We start from the raw sequence: 25,790 nt of genomic DNA, 5'->3' as shown, positions 1-25,790 counted from the left end.
GGTGGTGCAGAGGATTAAAGCACCAGCCCTGGATTCAGGAGGACCTGAGTTCAAATCCAACCTCAGACACTTGACACTTACTAGCTGCATGACCTTGAGCAAGTCACTTAACCCTCATTGCCCCACTAAAATAAAAGAAAAGAAAAAAAAAGAAAAAAACCACATTATATGACTTATAAATGTAAATTTTTGGTGCATACTCGTACTTTTTTTTCCCTTTCAAAGAGATCGAATTTTAGTTGTGTGGTTTGTATTCAGAGGTAGCCTATATTCAGAATATATAATGTAATGTAATATGATATAATATAATATGTAATTAATATAATACACATACACATATGTATATGCGTGTAAATCCTAAAATATATTAAGGATTCCTAAAATATATTAAAGATTTCTTTCCTTAATATAGTGATATATTTATGTTATAGTTGGTGAACTCTTCCTGACCTCAGTATTTAGTCTTCTTAAGGTTTTGTGGCCAAAAAAATTCATCGCTTGGTAGACAATCCTTTGGGCCTCTGGCAGGAAGCTCCTAATTGACAGAAGCTCCATCAAAGACTGGTGAGCAAGCCAGCATCATCTCTTGAGAAAAGGCAGGAAGAATGCTGTAATTAAATGCCTCATTGACTAAGCCCCCAACAAGGTGAACAGGCATAACCAATGGGCAATTCTACCACAGCATCATCTTGCCATAAATGACAGAGGATTGTGTCATTTGAAATATTGGGGGAAAGCCTGTCTCTGTTCTAAGTTATTGGGGAACTTAGCTGGGGTTTCTAATATATTGCTACTTATAAATTAGAGGCTATTGCACCAGTTCGGGGCAGCAAGCATTTATTATTTTCTTTCTCTTTTTTGAAAGCATTTGTTGTTAAATCATATTAATAAAAAACATATTCAATGATAGTAAAGAGTTGATCACGTTTAAGACAAGCCGAAAGCCCCCAGCTCCTTAGAGAGAGAGTGAGCACATGGCTCCAAAGTAGAGTTCGGAAGCCCTCCATTACCTAGATTGAGAGAGAGGGAGAGCTGAGAACTCCTGACTGATCCCCTAGAGGTTCCCTGGGCAAGAGAGCCTTCTGCGGACCAGAGGAGAGGCGGCTCTTGCATACTGCTCAAAAACTAATTGGCTAGCATCATTGAATTCTATTGGTTTATGGCACCTGAGAGTGGTCCACACTAAGTGCTGAGGTCTGGGTTCAGTAAAAAACAGACCCTCTGAGGGCAAAGGTAGGTGTGGTTTCTGTTGTCTCTACTGAGTTAGTCTGATCTCTAATGAACCTTTGGGGCTGGCTCTGAGAAACCAGCCAAAGGTCCTGAGTGGGAGTGGGGTCACTGGGTCTCCCCCATACCTATTTTTTTTGGTGAGGCAATTGGGGTTAAGTGACTTGCCCAGGGTCACACAGCTAGTAAGTGTCAAGTGTCTGAGGTGGATTTGAACTCAGGTCCTCCTGACTCCAGGGCCGGTGCTCTATCCACTGCGCCACCTAGCTGCTCCCCCAAACCCATTATTAATAATTGTTTTCTCATGGGATTAAGGAAATAATTTCCAACAAGTAGGGAGTGCAAGGGGAATTTTACAGTGACCTGCATACATTGCTCAGTGTGTATCTTTCTGCCATGGTCAAGTATACGTTTTCTCCTTATAGATTGGTTCCCCTCCTGGAAGAGGAGGTTAGAAAGGGGTTAGAGGAATGCTACTCTACTCTCTAGGTTCTTAAGAAGAATGAAGTGTCCCTTGAAAAAGGAAAGAAGAAATATGTGTTTTGTTTTTTTTAAAAAAAAGAGAATAAAAGTGTTCTGTTAAGGCAGAAAGGGATTGTATTGGGAGGTTGAAGGATTGAAAAACGTAGTAGAGGAAAATAGGAAAGAAGAACCACTGAACATTTGGAGCAAAATAAGAGGTAAGTAGCTCTTCTGGAGAGGGGAAGCTCGACCCTGTAAGTAATGTCGGCGGCAGTTTGAGCTCTGAGGAATAATGATATGCATCCATAGGTGCATATCACAAACACATAAATTATGAGTGATAAGAAAGATGAACTAGAAATTCTAATGCAAGGAGAACAGTTTGATCTCATGGTTATCATTATAGGAACCATGATTGGAATATGTCTCTGGTAGAATATACCTTCTTGAAAAGAAACAGAATAGATAAAAGGGAATTGTAGCGTATTATGAGAAGATACATCTATGAGGAATCAGAGAGGGGAAGTATGGTGATGACATTCAAGGGAAGATTAATAATTGGGTAACAAGCCATAATATCATGTAAGTATACTGTAGACAACCTGGACTGGATCAGAGGATAACAGGGAATATGAAAAACAGATAGCAAGCCTGGGATAGATGGAAGAACTAGTAGTGATATGAAATTTCAATTATCTAGAATTCTGTTGGAGCCATGTTTCTGTAGCAGAGTGGGCCATAAATTCTTAACTTACTTTTCTTTCTTTTTTTCCTTTCCTTTCCTTTTCTTTTCTTTTCTTTTTTTTTTTTTTTTTTTTTGGTGAGGGAATTGGGGTTAAGTGACTTTCCCAGGGTCACACAGCTAGTGTCAAGTGTCTGAGGCTAGATTTGAACTCAGGTCCTCCTGACTCCAGGCTGGTGCTCTATCCACCTAGCTGCCCCTTAACTTATTTTTTGGCGGGGGCAGGGCAATGAGGGTTAAGTGACTTGCCCAGGGTCACACAGCTAGTAAGTGTCAAGTGTCTGAGGTCGGATTTGAACTCAGGTCCTCCTGAATCCAGGGCCAGTGCTCTATCCACTGTGCCACCTAGCTGCCCCTTAACTTACTTTTTTTTTTCTTTCTTTTTTTTTTTTTTTTTTGCAGGACCATGGGGGTTAAGTGACTTGCCCAGGGTCACACAGCTAGTAAGTGTTAAGTGTCTGAGGCCAGATTTGAACTCAGGTACTCCTGACTCCAGGGCTGGTGCTCTATCCACTGCGCCATCTAGCTGCCCCTCTTAACTTACTTTTTTTTTTTTTTTTGCAGGCAATGGGGGTTAAGTGACTTGCCCAGGGTCACACAGCTAGTAAGTGTCAAGTGTCTGAGGCCGGATTTGAACTCAGGTACTCCTGAATTCAGGGCCGGTGCTTTAACCACTGCGCCATCTAGCTGTCCCTCTTAACTTACTTTTAATGATAATTTTATCCTTTAAAAGGTAGAGATACCACTGAAAGGATCTTATATTCCCGCCTAATTCTGACCAATGAGGAAGAACTGCTTGTGCAAGTAGAAATGATGGTAATCTTGCAGAGAAGTGACTATCTGAATATTTTTAATTTAAGGGGAGATGAAAATCAGGCATAGCATAGTCTGATATGGACTCTAGATTTTTGGAAAGATTATTTCAAAGAGTTCAGAGAAAGGATAGAGAAGATTCCATGGCCTAAGATTTTACCTAGGAAGTCATCACAAGAAGAAGAGGAAGTTCTGAAGAATAAAATTTGAAAAAAACACAAACAAACACAAATTCTTCTAATGATGAAAAGGGAAGGAGAGTATGTGTGGGACTGTCTAAAGAGATCAGTGTGGACTCACAGGGAAATCATGTACCAAATTAGTTTTTTTTCCAAAGGTGGATAGAAGGTGGAAACAGGACCAAAGGATGCAGGATGATTATATATAATAGAGTATTACAGTCCTGTAAGAACAGAGCATAAAAACCCAGAATGAACTGAGGCTGGCAGTGAATCTAAGAACAACAAATAGGACTTTTGAAGCTCTATTGAGGAAACCAAGGAGGATCAAAGTAGGGGCAGAACTGCTGCTTAAGATGGATAGGAAAATGAAGATGGATGATGGAATAGACAGAACTAATCAACTTTTATTTTACTTTTTTTTTGAATGGCTGTCAAAGAGAAAGATGTTTGGACTGGAAAGGACAGAATAAAAATGGTTAGTAGGGAGTCGAAACCCAAGTATATAATGAGAAAATTAGAGTTCTTCACTGTTGTCAATGAGTTCAGAGTAACAAGGCCAGACAAATACATCCCAGGGTACTGAAAGAACCAGCACATGGGATTTCTATATTTCTATAAGTGATTGTTGAAAGATGGTGCTGAGTGGGAGAGGTGCCAATGAACTTGAAGTATACAAATGTTATCTTGATTAAAAAACAAATAAACAAACTAAAAAGGAAATGGCTAGAATCTGCCAACTATAGGCCAGGGTGCTTGACTTCACAGAAGAGAGAATATATTAAAAGGATGGTTAGTACACATTTAGACTAATAACCAGTGTTTCTTCATCAAGAAAAGGTCATGCTAATCCCACTTTTAGGTCTTTTGCCCAAAGAAATCATGGAAGGGGGAAAGGGACCCACATGTACAAAAATATTTATAGCTGCTCTTTATGTGGTAGCAAGGAATTGGAAGTTGAGGGGGTGCCCATCAATTGGGGAATGGCTGGACAAGTTGTGGTATATGAATACAATGGAATACTATTGTGCTGTAAGAAATGATGAGCAGGAGGAGTTCAGAGAAACCTGGAGGGTCTTACATGAGCTGATGATGAGTGAGATGAGCAGAACCAGAAGAACATTGTACACAGTATCATCAACATTGAGTGTTGACCTACTGTGATGGACTATATTCTTCTCACCAATGCAATGGTACAAAAGAGTTCCAGGGAACTCATGATAGAAGAGGATCTCCAAATCCAAGAAAAAAAAAGAAAGAAAGAACTGTGGAGTATAGATGCTGATTGAACCATATTATTTCTTTTGTTTTGGGTGCTGTTGTTTTTTTTTTCTATTTTGAGGTTTTGCATCACTGCTCTGATTCTTTTTCTTGTAACAGGATTAATGCAGAAATAGGATTAATGTTATTATGTGTATATATGTGTGTGTATATATATATATCTATATGTATATGTATAGAGATATATAGATATAACCTATATCAGATTACCTGCTGTCTAGGGGAGGGGGGAGGGAGGGGAGGGAGGGAGAAAAATCTGAAATTGTAAAGCATGTATAAACAAAAGTTGAGAACTATCTTTACATGTAACGGAAAAAATAAAATATCTCATAAAAAAAAAAAAGAAAAGGTCATGCTAGACTAACCTCATTTCCTTGTATGACAGGATTAGAAGGCAGTGAGATCAGGACAATGCTGTGTTTGATGTAAGAGGATGCTATAGTTGAGGCACCAACAAACATTTCTCCATAATAAAAGATGACATTTTTTTTTCTTGAAGAAAGAATGAAGTGGTGTCTCACCTAAGCAATCTTTATATATGGAGATCTGGTGTGTGTGAATGTGTATATACATATATAAAGAGAGATATACACACACACATATATTATATGTGGGTATGTGAATGGATATACACATATGTACACACACATACACATATATATGTTGTGCCTCATCCAAGCAATCTCTATACTTGGATATGAGAGAAAGAGAGAGAGAGAGAGAAAAGAGAGGAGAAAAGAGCTGTTCACTTTTTTCTAGGCACATTTCCACCCTCCCCCCCCCCAATAGGTGTCCTTTGAATAGAGGTTGCCCCTAATTGACTTAAAAATAGAGTTCTATTGAAAAAAAACGTTATATACATGTAACTTTTCAAGAAACGCATCCATTGAATAGAGAAGAATACTCCTTCTCTTGGTTTTATAGCAAACACTACTACTCTCCATTCTTAACAGCGACTGACATATGTATTTTAATTAGGACAATTCTATTTTCATCCATCCTTATCCTTTCAGCAATAATGGAGCTGATGACTAAAAATATCACAAGCCTTGTGTGTCTGCCATGTCTTTGAAGTTAAAGCCGTGGCATCCCTCTTTGGGTTTGATCTGCACATTGTGGGTACAATGTGATGCACAGATGCATTGTCTTTGCTAATTAACTCCATCTGTTTAAGAAGACTGAAAAAGTAATTGTATTGAGGGTGTGTGTGTGTGTGTGTGTGGGGTTATATATATAATGTATATATGAGGCACCTTTCGAAAGTGACCTGGTCCCTCCAAATATATTTTCATCCTTCTTGTTCATACCAGTTGTTAAAGTACCCTTTAGCAGAGAATCATTACTTTGGATACCCTTCATAAAATGGGCATCCCATGTCATTGAAGTTCTGTACACACTGCAAGTTCAGATTATCTGTCTCAAGAGGAAGTCTGAAGTTTCTCTGAAAAAGAACAGTAAAGGACTCTCCATCTCTAATTGTAGGAGTTGGAATCCCACATTGTGACCTTTAAATCTAATATGGTTTTTTCCTTCTTGGTGAAAACGGTCCCAGAAATTGGATTTTTCTTTGCTAAGAGTTAAAATTTCCAAGAAAGGGAAATCTATATCCTACATCCTATACTAGGATGTAGACCCCGTCTGTTGGCCAGAAAGGTGAAAATATATATATATATATATATATATATATATATATATATATATACACACACACACATATACATATACACACTTATAGAAAGTAGCAGACTCTGGATTTGATCTTAGATCTCTGGCAACAAATCCAATAATCTTCTCTAGTCTCTCCTTGGATTTGGGCAGCATTTCTTAGGAGGTCACTAGAAAGTTTGTGTTCCTTGAATTTAAATGTTTAATTAATAAACATCTATTAAGCGTCTGTTATGTAATAGATGCTGTACTAGGTGTTAGGAATATGAATATAAAAAAATGAAATAGTCCCTGCTTTCAAGAAACTTATGTTCAATTGAAGGAAGACAGCATGTCCATATACTGTATAAGCATAAACAAAGTAAATTCAAGGTGGATTTTTTTTTTGAAGGGGTTGGGTGGGAAAAGGACTATTAAATGGGACCGGTGAGGACTTGATCAAATTGTTTAGTTTATCTGAATTGGAGTTGTTAAACTTAATTTAATTAGGCGCAGCTAAGTGGCGCAGTGGATAAAGCACGGGCCCTAAATTCAGGAGGACCTGAGTTCAAATCCGGCCTCAGACACTTGACACTTTACTAGCTATGTTACCCTGGGCAAGTCACTTAACCCTCATTGCCCTGCAAAAACAAAAAACAAAACCACACAAACTTAATTTAAATCGGCTGTTGGTAACTTGGCCATTGGTCATCATTCCCAGGTTGTATTATATTTGGGCATTATTTTCATGTGGATGTTTTGTTTTATTCATGGGTAGGTGGGAAGGGTGCTGGAAAGCTCATATATTTTTTTTAAAGTTCCTCATTCGCTAGTTTGAGGGGGAGGGCGTTCTTGAGTTGTTTCTCTCCACCTTAGCTTCCTTAGGCCTAAATTCTCACTTGGAATGCTACTGGTTTAGAATCTCTAAAATCACAACTTAAGTGTTGTGTTTAAATTAGAGGGGAAGTTGGGGATCACCTAATCCTCCTTTCTTATTTAAGATTGAGTAAACTGAGGCCCTGAAGTCTGAAGTGACCTGCCCGAGGTCACATGACCAGTAGGAAAGTAGCAGAGTCCAGGCTTCCAGACTTCTAGGTTATCAGTCTTGATATAGTCATGGACTCACAATAGCTGTGGGCAAAAATGCCCTGCTTAGTTCATGACAATGCGTCCCTGGAGCTTATTGCTTTGGGTGTGTTTTGCTTTTCCTTTGTTTTTGAACTTCTAAACAGAGCCCTTGCTTGCTTCTATGACAGGTGAGCCAGGGGTGACATGCCAAGTCTATAGCTGCAAAATTATCCAAGCACACATTAAGTGGATGCAAATTTATAATTTTTCATTTTCTTAAAATGACCTAGATTGTTAGTTCAAAGTAACCTTGAGGTAACTTAGGTCATTCTGTTGTCCTAAAATGAGTCAGCATTATGATGCATAACAAATAGTAATATCTTAAAATGGTTTATTGTGCTAGCCTTTTTCTTCCAGATAGAGTTGTTAAAAGCTTGAAATTCTAACATAGTTTTTTAATGTTATCTATATCTTTTGTTTTTGTATCATCTTCATTTTCCAAATATATTTCTCTCTCCTTGCCTACTCAAAGAACCATTCTTTTTTTTTTGGCAGGGCAATGAGGGTTAAGTGACTTGCCCAGGGTCACACAGCTATTAAGTGTCAAGTGTCTGAGGCTGGATTTGAACTCAGGTCCTCCTGAATCCAAGGCCAGTGCTTTATCCACTGTGCAACCTAGCTGCCCCAAGAGTCATTCTTTATGACAAAGACTGAGGAAGGAAGCAGGGAGGGGGAGAGAAGGCAGTTCAGCAAAACTAACCAATGTAACACCTGAGCCTGACGGTATATTCAGTGTTCCATGTCCATAGCCACTGTCCACCCCTGCCTCACAAAGAAGGGAAGAAAATAAGTTTTCTTTCCTCTTTTGGGGGGCCAGCCTTAGTAATTATTATTAGAAAGTGTTCAGTTTCATTCTCTTTGTTTACAGTGTTAACATTTGTAAATATACATCGTTTTCCTGGTTCTGTTGACATCCCTTTTCATCAGTTCATGGAAGTCTTCCCATGCTCTCAGGGTGTAGTCTTTACATTGGTCATTTTTATGGTACTGTCATATTTCATTACATAATCATGTACCACAATTTGTTTAGCTATTCCCCACTCAGTTCTCCTTTACGTTTAACCTAAGTCTTTTAGGTATGTCATATCCTTACTGGAACAAAAAAAGATGGTAATACTGGTATATTACAAGTGGAAACTATTAAGGGATGGGTTGATTTGGCAATATGCAAAGTGAACATGAATATTTTAAAAATTGAAGGTGGGGGCAGCTAGATGGCGCAGTGGATAAAGCACTGGCCTTGGATTCAGGAGGACCTGAGTTCAAATCCAGCCTCAGACACTTGACACTTAACTAGCTGTGTGACCCTGGGCAAATCACTTAACCCTCATTGCCCTGCCCCCCCCCCAAAAAAAATTTAAGGTGGTTGTTTTGTTTCTCAAAATGACCTTTCTTTTCTATCAGAAAACCTTTTCCTGGTATAGGGGCTCTTAATATTATTTATGTGTGTCATAGACCCCTACGGCAATTTGGTGAAGCCTGTGGACCCCTTCTTGGAATAATGTTTTTAAATGCATAAAATGAAATATGTAGGAGTACAAAGGAAACCAATTCTATTGAAATAGAGTTTTCAAAATATTTTATAAAAATTTCTAAATTTGATGATTTTGTGAAATCTTGCTCTCTTGTTGTTAAATGCCAGCAGCTCAGTGGGATTTTACGGCTCACCGTTTTAGGGAAAGAGAGTCTGGATCATGAATAAATTTAGTTACCAGGTCTCCAAGTAAAATTTTGTTAAAGGGACCTCCCTCTAACTCTCTAGCTCCAGGAACAGAGCCTCACCACCTACTCTGGAGTGTTGGATACCACACCCCATTCTTTTGTGGGCTCCCAGACTCCTCAGGGGCTACTGAGAAGTCTCTGTGATGCCTGTGGTTCTGGGCTCATGCCAGGAGGAGGAAGGTGGGTGTACGGGCAACAGCATGCTGGTAGAAGCATCTTTTAACAAATTTTTCTGCTATTGGCTTTGGCCCCAGAGGCTTTGATTCTTTTGATGAGATTTTGTCCTCCCTGTAGCTTCAGTGTTGGCCACCTTGCTGGTATTTGTCACTAACACATTTCACCAATTTAAGCTTGTTCCTGAGTGTTGGTGCCTCCTTGTTAATACAACCTTCCTTGTACTTAGAATGAAAGGATTGTGTATTGTGTGTATTGTGTATATGTGTGTGTGTGTGCGTGCACATGCACCAGAAGGGCCTTAAGAGATTTTATGATCTAGTCCAACCCCTTTCTTTGATGACTGAGGAAACTGAGGCCCACACAGGTTAAATATCTTGCTCAAAGTCAATAGAAACTTACTGGCAAAGCTGTGATTCACAGACAGTGCTCTTATTTCCAACCTCATGTTCTTTTCATTTTTTCACACTGCCATTCTTACTAAACCATTGTCTAATCATTCCTCCAGCCTTCTCTTCCCTAGACTAAATGACCTTATTTTTATTATTTAACCATTTTTGTGGCTCTCCTATGATGCTGTTAAAACCAAACTTACTTTTTAAAGGACCAGAGCCTTATCCCACCTAGGCTAAATTACCCTATTAATTTTTCCCCTGACCTCTTCTGACAGTATTAATCAATCAATCAATAAACATTTATTAAGTGCCTACTATGTCACAGGCACTGTGCTCACCACAGTTGGAGATGATGAATGAGGTAGCGACATGAAGTCTTTCATCATTTGCTGGTGGTAGGTAGCCAGAGTATACCAGCCGGATGGAACGTTGCCATCTACCAGCCTAGCACTTTAAAAATTAACTAGTAATTAGGCATGTGTACCAGCAGAAACAGCATTCCCAACCTTGCCAGGCACTTGGCAGAGAGTCTGAAATCCACCCCTCACCCTGGTGTTCTATGGGTAAGTATCTGTGCTTTCTGCAAGGGCCCGTACCAACTGTATATGGTAAGTAACATCAGTTCAGAGACACCCATACATTTAGCTCTGTAGTTAAGACTTCCAAGCAGGGTTGGATGTAGAGAAAAATGAACACTCCCATGAACTGATCTCTGCCTTAATGGGACATAGACCATTGCAAAGAATGGCATCACAAATTGGTGCTATTTTCTCCCCCTTCCTAAGGGTTCAGACTCCCAGAAAATAGGATCCAAAACATTGACTTCCTTTGCTCCATTTTTGGCTGGGACCAAGTCCTTTCAGGCAGGTGCTTGTGCCAAGAGTGGCTCGGTGAAAATGGTGTGAACAGCGATAAATTTGTGGGCAAATCAAGTGTGTCTCTATCAAATGGAAATTCTGTGGTGTTATTTTGTGGGCGGCTTGCAGGCACTGAATGCTCATTTCTTTGGTGGTATATGGGTGTGTGACTCTCTTTTTTCTCACCATTTCTTCGTTTTCTTCTGCAGGTCTTTGAAGAAGCAGGATGTTCATCTAGACGTGGAAAAAGTAAGTTGACTAATTTCATACCCAAGTGCATGTGACTTGTGAATTAGAGACAGGATTTCCTACTGTGAACAAAGAAGAAAACTTTTTTTTCTTCCCAAACTATGGATGGAGGAACTTAAGACTTTAGATAAGTTCATGTGGACCTTTCTGATTTTTAAAGTTAATTCACTTTTCATTAAATTTTTTTCTATTTTAATCCTGTTTTTTAATCCCAGAGATAGTACAAAGTATTGGAGATACAAAGGTAGGTAAGGTCCTGGTCCTTATTTAGGGAACTTTTGATGAAGAATGCAATAATTCTTCAACTTAGAGACTTTGGCTTAGAAAAGGGCTTCTTAACTCTTTTTTGTTGGGTTTTGTGTTTTTTTTTTTGGTATTATAGACCCCTTTAGTAGTCTGGTGAAGTCCTTATCAGAATAACATTTTTAAATGAACAAAATAAAATTACATAGGATTGCCAAGGAAACTTATTCTATTGAAATAAAGATGTGATTTTTTCCTACCCATGTTCATGGACTCCCTGAAACTACACATGTACCCCTTGTGGGGAAGGGGTATCTGTGGACCTCAGGTTAAGAACTCCTCTCATAGATAGTTGTTTTGGAGGGACACTGGGAAAGTTGAGTTATGTGCCCAGGCTCATGTGGCCAGATTTAGAACTTGAACCTAGGTATTCCTGATGCCAAGGCCAGGTGGCTGTTCAATACCTCTGTTACCTCTCCCCTTTTTCCTGACCCCCCCCCCCCGCCCCTTATGTAAGAAACAACCAGTTGTTTCAGGTGTAATTGAGTAACCAGTTTACACAAAGACTTTGTGTCCTGTAACTAGAGAAGCAGTGTTCCAGGATGGTCATACATAACTACACTGGGTGCTTACCATTAGTAAAATGAGTTATTGTGTGGAGATGAAGAGAAACAAGTGCTCCATGGGGAGGTGGCAGTTACAGGCGCTTTTAGTCTTGACAGAACAACATTTCTTGAGAATTCATGAGACCTTTCGCCTCTGGAGCTCATAGCTCACAGACCACAGATTTTAAAGTATGAAGGAACCTCAGAAGTCCATCTAACCCAACCCTTTCACCTTACACTTGAGGAAACTGAGTCCCACAGGGCATTAGTGACTTTCTCAAGTTTACCCAGGTAGTAAGTAGCAGAGGAGCCTGGTCCTCTGACCTCATATAGACAATGCGTTCTGGGGAAGAAACTGAGACATTTAGAAAATGAATGGCCCGGGACAGCTAGGTGGCACAGTGGATCAAGCACTGGCCTTGGATTCAGGAGAACCTGAGTTCACATCCAGCCTCAGACACTTGATACTTACTAGCTGTGTGACCCTGGGCAAGTCACTTAACCCTCATTGCCCCACCAAAACAAACAAACAAACAAAAACAAGAAAATGAATGGCCTTCCCAGGTACTGGCCTGTGTATTTCTGTCATTCCTATGAGGTGACTTCAAACTTTGTTGGTAAAAAAGATAGTAAGGAAATTACTGAACTAAAAACCCACTTTTAGAATTGAGAATATTGAACCTACTTTCTTTGTATCAGCAGTCTTTATGTTTTTTTTTTACTTCCTTTTTCTCCCACACAAAGAGCTATAATTTCTGAGTCCCTTTATTTCAGATCCCAAGATACTAATTTTGGATTCTTTGAAGTTGATTTCTGACCTTTTCCAAAATGAAGTAGAAAGACCCCGTGCTTTGTTTTTAGTTATATCTCAAATCCCCTAAGACTGATCATGGAGAAAACTTGAAATACCAAGTATTTATTTCTGCCTTTATTTTTGAGGTGAAACCATTTTTATTAAATTCATTACATACTTAATAATGAAGAAAAATAAATAGGTAACATACTTCAGCAATTTTCATAGGCATAAACTCGCTTTAAATAATATCTAACCACTAGATTGTGTTTAACCCTAAGTTTTGCATTAACACAGTATAATTTGAGAGAAGTTTGATCTTAATTTCTTACTAATCTTTCTTTGGAAGTTACTTATCTCAACAAGTTCTTATTAAGTCCCTATTATATGAATGGTATCACGTTAATGATGTTCCACTAAAAGCTGTAGGAAAAACAAAGGTAGTAAAGCACTGCCCTCAAGAAGCTTACAATGCTCAGTAAAACTTTGGCTATTTGGGATACAACCCTTGTACTCCTCCTTCTATCAAGGGAATGAGTCCTGTTAGCCAAATTTCCCCGACAGCTGATGGTTGACTATTTAAATACCAAAATATTCTTTGTTTTACAAAATATGTTTTAGAATGAATATCAGAAATAATTTACTCCAATCATCCTCATCTTAAGCATGAATCCCATCAATCATGTTTCCTACTGGTTACTTTTCTTCCTTTTGGAGACTTCCACTGAAGGAGAAGTTGCTTTCTCCTCAAGTAGCCTGTTCCATTTTTGAATGACTGTCAGGGAGCTCCTCCTACGCAGAGATGAAATTTATCTCCATATAGCTTCCACCCACTGGTCATAGTTCTTCTTTCTGTCACCAAGCAAAATAAATCTAATTCATTTTTCACGTGATAATTTTTTTTTTTTGCGGGGCAACGGGGGTTAAGTGACTTGCCCAGGGTCACACAGCTAGTAAGTATCAAGTGTCTGAGGCCAGATTTGAACTCAGGTCCTCCTGAATCCAGGGCCGGTGCTTTATCCACTGTGCCACCTAGCCGCCCCATGACAATCTTTCAAATGTTTGAAGTAAACATCCCAATTCAGTTCAACAAAGCATGAGTTATGTAGCCTACTGTGTGCAAGGTGCTTGGGATATAAAGACAAAATAAAAAAGATCTTTCCCTCAAGGATTCTCTCACTCTGTTTCTCCAGGCTAAACAGCTCTAGTTTCTTTAAACTTAAAAAGGAAGGCTTTTCTTAATGTGTTATATACTCCCCTGCCTTCTTATACAGAGTAAAATAGCTTCTCTTGATAACTTAAGATCCTTATTATGATTATTAGTTATTTCAGTATGGTATAGATATGGCTATAGATGTGGAATCATTCAGCAGCCAATTACTGAGTTCCCTCTCTGTGCCTTTAAAGAATTGTAGTTGATGTAGAAATAATAAAGATATAGTCTCTGATTTCATGATGCTCTCAGGCTAGCAAGGAGGTTATGACACATAAATATACAATAATTATTTAGTAAGAAGCATCATGGCATAGTGGGTAGGCAGCTAGCCTCAGAGCCAAGGAAACTTGGGTTCAAGCCCAATCACTAGATATACTGACTGTGCGACTCTGGAAAACTCACTTAAACTTCTCAGTACCCAGGGCAACCCTCTATAACAATATAAGTTGAAGAGAAGTCGCTGAATTGCATTTGTAGAAGGAGTTTCCTCATCTGAGAGTTTCTAATGACTGAAATCATAGGTCCCATCCTTTCCCTAATTGTTCAGTAACCATTTGGAATATGAGAAGTGTCATGTGCAATAGAAAGGCCAAGATAATTTCTGACTTGGGAAATTAGAGAAAGCTTCCTGGAAGAAGTGGCTTTTTAGCTAGACCTTCAAGGGCTGTAAGATCTCACCAGGTGGTTAATGTTCCTTCTTTAGGAAAGAGTATGAATAAAGACACAGTGTGTTGGGCATGTATGGGATACAGGAAACAATCCTGTTTAGTTAGAGTGTGGTGTACTTGGAAGGCAATTATATGAGAAGACTGGAAAAGCAAAGAGAGACACCAGAGCTTTGAATGATGGACTAAGGAATATGGGCTTTATTTGGTCAGTAATAATTAGTTGGGACAAGTAGGTGGCACAGTGGATAGAGTGCTGTCCCTGGAGTCAGAGAGACCTGAGTTCAAATCCAGGCTCAGACACTTACTATCTGTGTGACCCTGCACAAGTCACTTAACCCTGTTTGCCTCAGTTCATCATCTGTAAAATGAACTTGGAGATGGAAATGACAAACCAGTCCAGGGTCTTGCCAAGAAAATCCCAAATGGGATCAAAGAGAGTCAGACAACTAAAATGACTCAACAACAACAATAAATAGTGAGTCACTATAGTGTTTTGAAGAAATGAATTATATGATCAGATCATAAAAAAAGATTAATCTGGCAGTGAAATAAAGAAGGATGGATTAGAGACAGGAGAGTAGAAATGGGGAGTGTCAGAAGGCTGTTGAATTAGTTCAGGCAAGTGGTAGGGCATGATGATGGCATTAGCTTTCAAAACAGTAGTGATGAGAAGATATGTATGCAGAAATGATAATTAGACTACTAGGACACAAGAGGAATAAGTGCTATGAAATGAACTAGTAGAGAAATCATATCCAGCTAAGAGGATCAGGGAAGTTGTCACAGAAAAAAGAAAAGGTGGTAGAATGGCATTTGGGGTATAGGATACATTATAGGGAGAAAAGGGAGGGACGGAAGGGAAGAAGCATTTTATTAAGGTCCTACTATGTGCCAAGTACTGTACTGAGTGCTTTATAAATATTCACCCATTCAATCCTCACAATAACCCTCAGAGGGAGGTGCTATTATTATCTCCATGTTACATTTGAGGTAAGTGAGGCAAAGAGAGGTTAAGTGACTTGCCCAGGGTCACACAGCTAGCAAGTATCTGAAGGCAGATTTGATTTCAAGACTTCCTGACTCTAGGCCCAGCACTTCATAAGCTACACTACCAGCTTCAGAGTAGTATAAGATAACAGTCAGAAGGCTTGACCAGATACATATGGTACAAAGCTTTCAATTTCAGGTCAAAGAATATGGATGACCATGTGAGAACCTGTATAGAAAAATTTTGTTGTTTGATCACAAAGAGCATTAACTGTCTTAAGGCACCAGTCTTTGAGGGTTGTCAAAAGAAAAACCTGGAGGGTTTTGACTTTGTTTTGTTTTTAGAGACACTAAGGAAAACTATCCTGGCCAGTAGAAGTCAGAGCTCAAACAGTCTATCATCAAACAGCTCTTAACTGTGATTATCACATTACTCCTCTTCATAAACTCTGTGTTCTAAACGAATTGGACTAATTCTTCCTTAAACTCAGCATTCCATCTCCTCTGTCTGTCTCCATGTCCCTATGTCCAGAATGCACTTTCAAAATCCTTATCTCCAACAGCCACGAATATTGCTCTTCCTTCAGGGCTCAGGTGAAGGACCTCATTGAAGCCTTTCCTGATCTCTCCCATTGTGTGTGTTCATCCTCACCTTGGTTTTCTTTGTATCATCCTTATTTCAATATATGTTGGATTCTGACCTCTACTGCACACACTCCCAACCCCATCATGTAACTTCTTTGAAGTACTTTGTGGCTTTGAATTCTCAGCTCCTCCCACAGTGCCTTGTACAGAGTAGGCACTTAAATACTTGTTGGATGGAAATGATCTCTCAAACTTGATTTTTAACCACAGAAATAATGTGCTTGTTAACAGCAGTGCATGAGGGAGAAATGAGAGACAACAAATTCAATCACTAGTCTGGTGTCTCTCCAGGAGAGCATGTTGTCAAGAAGTCAAATAGAGAGGGCAAAAAGATAAAATCGAGAAATAAAAAGGAAGAAAGATATAAAGGGAGGCAGTAGAAATAAAAGATAATTGTGGACAAAATATTCCAGAAGCCTTGAGGGAGGAGTGTGTAGCTTCTGTAACTCATTGCTTTAAAATGGTATCATGGGTACTTTCAAAAATGAAACCTAACCTCTTCCCAGTTGGAGAGAAGATGCAAAAGTTAGAGCTCATTTAGAATGTGTGCTCTCTAGGAGAAAGGACTATTTTTTCCCTATACTTTGTTTTTCCAGCCCTTAGTATAGTGTCTGGCACACAGTAGGTGCTCCATAAATACTTCTTGACTTTGTAGTATGAAAAGTTGATTGATCAAAAGAAATCATCATGACTGTTATTTAAATCATGTTTTAAACGGATGGGATTGGGGGCAGCTAGGTGGCACAGTAGATAAAGCACTGGCCCTGGATTCAGTAGGACCTGAGTTCAAATCCAGCCTCAGACACTTGACACTAGCTATGTGACCCTGGACAAGTCACTTAACCCTCATTGCCCTGCAAAAAAAAAAAAAAGCTATTAAATGGATGGGATTTAAAGGTCCACTTTGATCATACCTACTCAGGAGGGACCAGTTAATGAACCCTTTAAGTTTGACCTGAACTCTGAAGAAGGGAAGGAACTTGGAAATGCCCAAGGAATCATGTAGACAGTACATAGAGCAACTCAAGAGTCATGCATTGAGAACCCTCTATATATTCTTGATCCTCTAATTTTATTTGTTTTTTATTTTTGTGGGGCAGTGGAGGTTAAGTGACTTGCCCAGGGTCACACAGCTAGTAAGTGTCACGTGTTTGAGGTCAGATTTGAACTCAGGTCCTCCTGAATCCAGGGCTGGTGTTTTATCCACTGCGCCACCTAGCTGCCCCTGGATCCTCTAATTTTAGTGATCCATGGGAGGGTACACAACTGCAGCAGAGTTTTCCACTGACTGTTCTTCACACATGAGGCTCCAACTCTTTGTTTTGGCACTGGCTGTTCCTCATGCCTAGAATGCACTCTCTCTTCCCCTTCTCTTCTTGGAGTATCTGCCTTTCTTCAAGGCTCATCTCTGATAACCACCTGCTATAGGGGGCCTTTCCAAGCTCTCCCTGCCTTCCCCTTTAAGGTTAACTTTCATCCACTATATATGTTGTTCTGTACTTTTGTATAGGCGTCTTGCCTCCCTCATTAGAAAGTAAGCTCCTTGGAGCAGCTAGGTGGCACACTGGATAAAGCACCTGCCCTGGATTCGGGAGGACCTGAGTTCAAATCCAGCCTCAGACATTTGACACTTACTAACTGTGTGACCCTGGGCAAGTCACTTAACCCCCATTGCCCCAACAAGAAAAAAGAAAGTAAGCTCCTTAAGGGTAGGGCCTCTCCTCCCCCTTCCCCCATTCTACCTGTATTATCTTAAGCTTTTAGCACGGTGCCTGACCCATGGTCAACACCTAAGCAATGACTGATTGATTATTTTTTTTTTTTTGGTGGGTCAATGAGGGTTAAGTGACTTGCCCAGTGTCACACAGCTAGTTAAGTGTCAAGTGTCTGAGGCTGGATTTGAACTCAGGTCCTCCTGAATCCAGGGCCAATACTTTATCCATTGTACCACCTAGCTGCCCCTGATTAATTCTTTTTTTTTAATAAACATTTTTATTTATAGTTTTGAGTTATACATTTTATCCTTCCTTCCCTCCCCTCTCCCCTCTCTGAGGTGGTAAGCAATCAGATGTGGGTTATACATATGCAATTATGTAGAACATGACCAGATTAGTTATTTTGTATAAGAAAACTTGAAGAGAAGAAAAAATGAAAGAAAGTGAAAATTTCTTAATAGAAAAAGGTAGCTAGATTCGGGTCTCAAAACCCAGTTTTATCCATGCTGCCCAAATTTCTCATTATATTCATTATCCCAGAAGCCTCCCAATGAACAAAACTATCATTTAAAAAGAAAATTGGAGGAATTAAGTTGGGGGGATGAAAAACCCTTGCATCACATTATCTTCCTGTTTGACAGAGTAAGGGAAGTATATATTTCCAAGATTTTGTTGGCTTGTAAAAATGTAGGATGTTCACAGAAACTGCTACATTCTTCGATGTCTGTTGCTCTAAAGAGTCTCCAGGGAAAAGATAAAAATATCCACGGTTCTTACTGTGGGGTTAATAAAGGCTTGTGAAAAGCATTTTATGTCCCTGAACAAATGAAGTCTCAAAATACATAGGCTCCTTATGGAGGAACCATTATGTCTGTTCCTGCCTATAGGAACAAAGGTTGTAAGTCTTAGAGCTGAAGGGAACTTTAAATACTGTGTAGGCCACCCTCATTTTACACTGGAAGAAACTGAGGCCTAGAGAACAGAAATGACTTGACCAAAGTTAAAGGCTTTTTTTTTCTTCTGGACCTGTGGTCTTATTGGTCAAGGGTTCTCTCAGATGAGGAAATACCATCCATTAATACATCTCTGTTATGCAACTTATAGCCTTGGAAAGTTGCCCAAGACATTGAGAGGTTATGTGATCTGACCTGGGTCACAAAGCCATTATGCATCATAAACAAACTTGAACCCAGGTCTCGCTTTACTCCCTCTCTAAGTTCAAAGATTGTAATGTCAGTAAAGTGGCACATTTAGGGAAAAGTTCCTAACAATTAAAATTATTCAAAAGTGGAATGGGCTACTTTGAGAGGTGGTGGGTTACCCGTCTCTGTGGAGGTCTTAAAGCAGAGGCTGGATGACCTCTGGTTGGGTATGTTATAATGGAGATTCATTTTGTGACGGATTGAACTAGATGGCTGATGGGAGCCCTCCCAACCTTAAAACACTGTGATTTAAATCCAGGTCCTTCTGACTAAATCTATTGGTCTTTGCTGATTCTAAGACAACTGGATGGAAAAGGGACAATCAGGCTTTGATGGGGATTGGGATAGACTGGAAAGGGGAGGAACAGGGAAGGTGGAGGGTTGAATACAGGAGTACTGAGTGCTAAGTATGCTGGGTATTTATAGGGCTGGTACAAAGTAGAATAAGGAGCTTCTTAGGGGGCTGGTGGCTGGGGTTGGGATAGGAAGCATTTATGTTTGCATCATTCTCTACCACCTGCAGAAGCCGCCGCTGGCCCACAACATTCCTGAGTGTGGCCTGAACCAAATTAAAATGTAATTGAAAACATTTAACAAAATAAATTAAAAGACAATAGAACATGGATATTATTAACATTTTAAAACAAGCCAGTATGAGGTCTGCAAGGATCATTATGTATGGAATAGTGGCCCCCGTTTCTATTTTGATTTTGACACCAGTGGTCTGGGACAAGAAGATGGAAGTGTTTGTCTACCCCTAGATGAGAAGAGATGGAAAAGCTGGACTTGGGCAGCTAGGTGGCGAAGTGGCTAAAGCACCGGCCTTGGATTCAGGAGGACCTGAGTTCAAATCCTGCCTTAGACACTTGACACTTACTAGCTGTGTGACCCTGGTCAAGTCACTTAACCTTCATTGCCCTGAAAAGAAAAAAAAAAGCTGAACTTGTCAACCAGTTCAGGTGCCATAGGATATCAGCTTGTGCACTTTCTTTGACAGATTTACCTGGGGTTACATTCTCCCTGGCCTATTTGATAGGTGGCGTTTTCATCCTGCTGAATTGACTTGGTCTCTTGGTGATCTTGCCCTGAGGCAGATAGTCCAACTACTGTTATTGAGTGAAGGATGAAGTACTCCAGGCCCAAATTCATACTCATTTTCCATTGTTTATCTTGCAACTCATCCATTCCAACTTGTAAAGGAAGTAGCTGCTCCTAAAGAATGTTGCTGGTTGTTTGTAAATTTTGCAAAAGGGTGGGGAGCCAGGCCAGCCTGTAATTTCCTGGGACTTGGGACAAGGATAAATTAAGGGGCTCACCCAGCATCAGTGAAAGCAGGAGGACAGTGGAGATGAGATGACAGCTTGTGGGAGGTAGAAAGCAGCCCCCTCTCCTAGCTACTGAGGCTAGGTAGGAGGAAATAGCTTTGTATTGGTGCTTCATTTGTGTTGGGGGGGAGGGAGAGGTTTAACGTTTGCAGCTGAAGGGCAAACTTTTTTTTTTAAGCCTTTGACTGGAAATAATTATTACTCATCACCCCTGGTAGCTTGTTAACTTCACTTGTGTTCTATATACAACCCTGGATCATGAGGCCGGGTCTTTGTTTGAACGCCCTCCTTTGCTATATAAGAAGGAAAAGGTGACCTTTGCTAATTAGAATTCCCAAGTGAATAAAAGCTAACCCTTTCTGGACGCACAAAGTCCAAGCTGCCGATGGGCAACATTTATGTTGTGTTTCAGGTCTTTATGAAGTGTTAGAGCAGGAAGGGGACCTTTGGGATCATCTAGGTTGTTGCTTCCCCAGTGACCTACCTGTTTGGGCATTTTTTGGGGGGGCATTCACAAACTTCTGCTCCAGGTCCTGAACCCCTTGAGCTGCTAAGACCAACTGTCTCAGAGCAGAGGGTAGGGAGTGGGCAATTTGGAGTTTGGGTTAGAAAGCAGTTAGAGCTGCTCCTTCATTTGACTGAGACCTTGGAACACTGAACCCCAACAATGGTCCCACTCTTTCAACTTATTGTGGCACCAAAGTGACCTTGAGTTCTCAGAGGCCTTGCCAGTAGAGTATAAGCTCTGGGAAAGCCTACCAAGAGAGAAAGATGTCAATTTTGGACCTTTGACAAATTTTTTTATTACAAAAATCCTCAAAATCTTTCTGATAAAGCACAGAAGAGTTGTAATCTGTGTCAGTGAAATCATAGCTTATTGGAAAACAGGAAACTGAGTCCCAGAGAACTTCAGGGATTTACCCAAGAGTACAGAGATAGTTAGTAGTAAAGCTGGCCAGAAGTCAGTGCGCATTTACTGTGAGGCAGGTGCTATGCTCAGCTCTAAAGGATATAAATTTATTTATTTATTTTTAAAGTGAGGCAATTGGGGTTAAGTGACTTGCCCAGGGTCACACAGCTAGTAAGTGTTAAGTATCTGAGGTCAGATTGGAACTCAGGTCCTCCTGACTCCAGGGCTGGTGCTCTATCCACTGCGCCACCTAGCTGCCCCTAAAGGATATAATTTAAAAAAAACACACACACACACAGCCCTTGCCCTCAAGGAGATTATCATTAAATTGGGGAAGACAGTGCACAAAAGGAAGCTGAAAAAGGGTGGGGAGTTCTGCCACTGGGTACCTGGCAGGGGGCCCGATGTTGGTGAGTTAAAATTAGAGGAACTGGTCATGAGTAATGAACTGGAAATGAGGAATCGGCTGGAAATTCCGAGCCCTCTAGAAAGGGAAGCATTGTTTGCTCCATCCCTCCAGTCAGAGAGGAGAAGCATCTGAGAGGACTGAAGTACAAGCTGAAGCAACCTCCTTGGTGATGAGATTTCTGCTGATGAGTTTACTCCTAGAAAAGCATGATATTCAGGAGTAAAAACCAAGCAGAGCAGCTGGGGAGAAATTAAGACTGAAGGGACTTGTCTAAGTCAAAGAGAAGGAAGGTGATCTGTCCAAGGTCACATGGGGAGTGAAAAGGAGAATCGGGATTTAAGCCCTTGTCCTTTGGATTCTAAGACCACCTCATTTTCCTACTATGTTATCAATCAATAAGCATTTATTAAGAGGCAGCTGGGTAGTTCAATGGAAAGAATGCTGGCCTGGAGTTAGGAAGATTTGAGTTCAAATCCAGCCTCAGACCCTGGGCAAGTCACTCAACCTCTGCCTCAGCTCCATCATCTAAAAAGTGGGGATAATAATAGCACCTATAAATAAGATAATAATTATAAAATGCTTATCACAGTGCCAGACACAGAGTAAGCACTATAGAAATGCTAGCTAGCTATTATTATTATTTATTACATTGGGAGGTTGTGAGGATCAAATGAGGTAATATTCATAAGACTATTTGTATATCTTAAAGCATTATATAAATTCTAGCTATTAGTATTGTGGTGGTGGTGGTGGTGAGGAGAAGGAGATGCCTACTATGTGCCAGGCCTGTGATAGATGATGGGAATAAATACCATAAATAAAAACAGTTCCTGCCCTCAGGAAGCTTATATTCTATCTTAGTGAATACATAAACAGGGTCACATATCAAGCTAATGGTAGATCTAGGACTTGAGCCTGTATTTCTAGACCCCATTTTCTTTCTACTATCCTAGGCAGAAGGAAAACCCTTGATGAAACTTTGAACAACTTTTCAGCCCCAGGCATTGGTGTGTGTAGAGCATGGGCAGGTTCTTCCCTTGATGAAACTTTGAACAACTTTTCAGCCCCAGGCATTGGTGTGTGTAGAGCATGGGCAGGTTCTTCCGTTGCCCAATACACAAAGGCTAGTCAGGGTGTATCTGAACATCTGGCCCATTGACTGTGCAGAAGAGCCAATGAGAACATTTCCTCAAATTGTGGCCCATAACTCTGTGGTACCTCTCTGGTCATCCCAGGGCAGTTGGACTTGGCCATAGAGAGTTTTATGATGGCAGGTTCATGTATTGAAAAGTACAAAGCAGAAGGCGAACTACTGAACTAATTGCAAGTTTATACAGATTCATTTCATGTACATTTAATTAATAATCTTTAAACTGTCTTTTAGATTTCCTTTTCTTGGTATTTGGCAGGTCCTTGACCACAACTTGTGGCTATCAAAATAGTAATGTGGCTCTTACCTTGTTGGAGGAAATTTTTTTTCCCTTTCATTTTTAAAGTAACAGTTTCTAAAAATCTTGCTCTCTTTCTGCTTGGCAGATAAACCACCACCACCACCACCCTCCCTGCCCTGGACTGGTGTGATTGATTTCCCATAGTGGCATTCTAAAGGGTGAGGGAACAAGAGGATTTTGATGCTCAGGCCCATCCCATTGCTCATTCCCAGTCTTGGGAATTGTTTTATTGAATTTTACCTAACAGTAGTATTTGTCTTCTCAACAGGATGGAAGTTGTTTGTTACCACTAACCTTCTGTGGGTGGTGAGAAACGCTGCATGCAGGACAATAGGGAATGAAGAACAGATTCCACTTCTTTTTTTTTTTTGGCTTGGGGACAAGGGGGTAACATTTACTTTTACACAAGTAAATGCTGTAGCAGTAAGCAATTGCGTAATTGGCTTCATTGCAGCAATCCCTGCTGTGTGGATGTGGTAATGCTATCTTTCGTCCACCTTGGACAGACTTATTGTCAGCTGAAATAGCGTGTGAAGGAGAGATTATTTAATAAAATATATAGGAAGGGTGGCTCAAAATTTGCTTGTGTCATCATCCCTGAAAAATGCTCTTAAGTGCAGAGATAAACAGGACTTGTGTTAAAGTGAATGCAAAATTGCCCAGAGAGTATTTCCATGCTCATTCTTTAGGACCTTTCCCACTGTCCACCCTTGGTTCTCAACAAAACCGATAAATAGAAGTATGTATAGAATAATTTTATATATACATGTTTATTTGTGTCTCATGGTAGCCATCTCTATGGCAGGGGGGAAGGGAAAAGGGAAGAAACAAAAAGAAATTTACATGATAACTTTATTATCTATTTAAAAGGAATAGCAGGTTGTACATAATTTGCAGTTTCATGTGCAAGCATCTTTTTTATTATACTATGTTATGGAAATGTTTGTCTTGTTCCATAAAATAAAATAAATAAAGGTGAAAAAACCCATCAAATTCAGGAGGAAAATCTTATATGGGAGACTTTGCCTTTTTCCCTGGTGCCATGATCTTTGTCATCTGTGGCTTCAGTTCAATTTTGTATTTGTGAAAGGTGCTGGGCTGGGTTGCTTTTGTCCTCGGAGCAGGAGGGGCAGGTAGGAGGAGTATGTGAATTCACTCTTACCAATATCCTTTTGGGATGTCAAAGGTTGCTGGAACAGATGAGGGAATCATTCAATTACAGACTTCTGGAAGTTGGAAGGCAGTCCCCCCAAATCAGCCTCTGGATGTATGAAGGAGTTCCCTCTCTGACATCCCTGACAGGTGGGCATCCAGCTTCTGCTTAAACGTATCCAGTGACAAAGACACATTCACTGCTTTTCAAGGCATCACCTTATTTTGTCTGACAGCTTTAATTGTTAGGAAAGTCTTCTTCTTATTAAACTGAAGTCTGACTCTCTGTGACTACCATTCATTGATCCTCAGATAATCTCTGTAAAGTGCCTGGTGTAGTACCTAGCACAAAGCTAGTTCCTAACAGATGCTTGTTCCTTCCCTCTCCCCTACAGGTACTGTTCGCTGTGTTCTGTTTTCAATTCTAGCATCTTTATTACAGGCTAAATATCTACCCACCCTTCACCTATCCTTATGTGACAGTTCCTAAATCTTCAACATCCTGAATACTGTCCTCTGGGGCTACTTTTAGGTTTTCAATGTTCCTTTTAATAACAGAGGAACATAGTCCTCTAGAAGTGATTTGATCAACATAGACTATGGCAAATAATCTGGACACATACCTCTTGCACATTAGTCTATTATTGCAGACTGAGTTTTGAAATAGCTTTTTTAATAGCCCCACAACACCAGTGTTTCATTTTGAGTCCTCCCTCCCCTCGCCCCTCGCACTTCCCCCAAGTCTTTCTTACGTGTCCACACATCCAAACAGCAGCATGGTTGAGTGGGTAGAGCATTGGCCTTGGAGTTGGAAAGACTTGGGTTCAATTATTCCTCAGATATTTATTAGCTATATAACTTTGGTTTTTGTTTTTTTTAGTGAGGCAATTGGGGTTAAGTGACTTGCCCAGGGTCACACAGCTAGTAAGTGTTAAGTGTCTGAGGCCGGATTTGAACTCAGGTCCTCCTGACTCCAGGGCTGGTGCTCTATCCAGTGTGCCAGCTAGCTACCCCTATATAACTTTGAATATGTTACCTAACTTATAACTTGAAACTGTGTGTCAGTTTCATCATCTGTAAATAGGGGCACTAGACCCAATGGTTTCTAAAATCTCTTAAAAGTTCTTAATTTGTAATCCCACAAACCTTATGTTCCCTACCCTTTACTCTTGTAAATTGACTTCTTACAAATGTGAGGAACTTTATATTCATTCTTCTTTATTTTCATCTTGCTAGTTTCAATGCCATCAATATTTTTATTCCATTTCTGCCATTTAGTGTAATTAGCTATCCCAAATTTTTGTCTTATGCGAATTTGATCATTGCTCCTCTATATCTTAACCTATTATTCATAAAAAAAATTGTTGGCCATACAGAACTAAATACAGAGCCCTATGGCCTATCACCCAAAACCTTTTCCTGGGTTGACCTCAGTTCATTAAATCAACATTTTTGAGGGTCCAGTTATTCAAGAGCTTTGAATCTATCATTCAGTCCACTTCTCTTAGTCTTGTATGAGGATATCATGAATGACTGCCAAACACCTGGCTAAAATATATATACATATGTTTGTGGCATTTCCCTGACTTACCATGC

At 40.0% G+C, this 25,790-nt stretch overlaps 1 protein-coding gene across 3 annotated transcripts in view; it reads left to right on the top strand.

Moving 5' to 3' along the window:
- FYN (FYN proto-oncogene, Src family tyrosine kinase) overlaps nt 1–25,790 on the top strand; it is a 313,617-nt gene that overhangs the window by 28,247 nt on the left and 259,580 nt on the right. For all 3 annotated transcript variants that reach the window (XM_044002171.1, XM_044002169.1, XM_044002170.1), the window contains exon 2: nt 10,834–10,873. The gene's annotated coding sequence lies outside the window, so the exon portion shown is untranslated. The remainder of the gene's footprint in view (nt 1–10,833; nt 10,874–25,790) is intronic.

The sequence above is a fragment of the Dromiciops gliroides genome, chromosome 4, assembly GCF_019393635.1.
Source record: "Dromiciops gliroides isolate mDroGli1 chromosome 4, mDroGli1.pri, whole genome shotgun sequence".
Lineage (NCBI taxonomy): Eukaryota > Metazoa > Chordata > Mammalia > Microbiotheria > Microbiotheriidae > Dromiciops > Dromiciops gliroides.
Note: the sequence above shows the minus strand (reverse complement) of the source record. Positions and strands in the feature narration are given on the sequence as shown.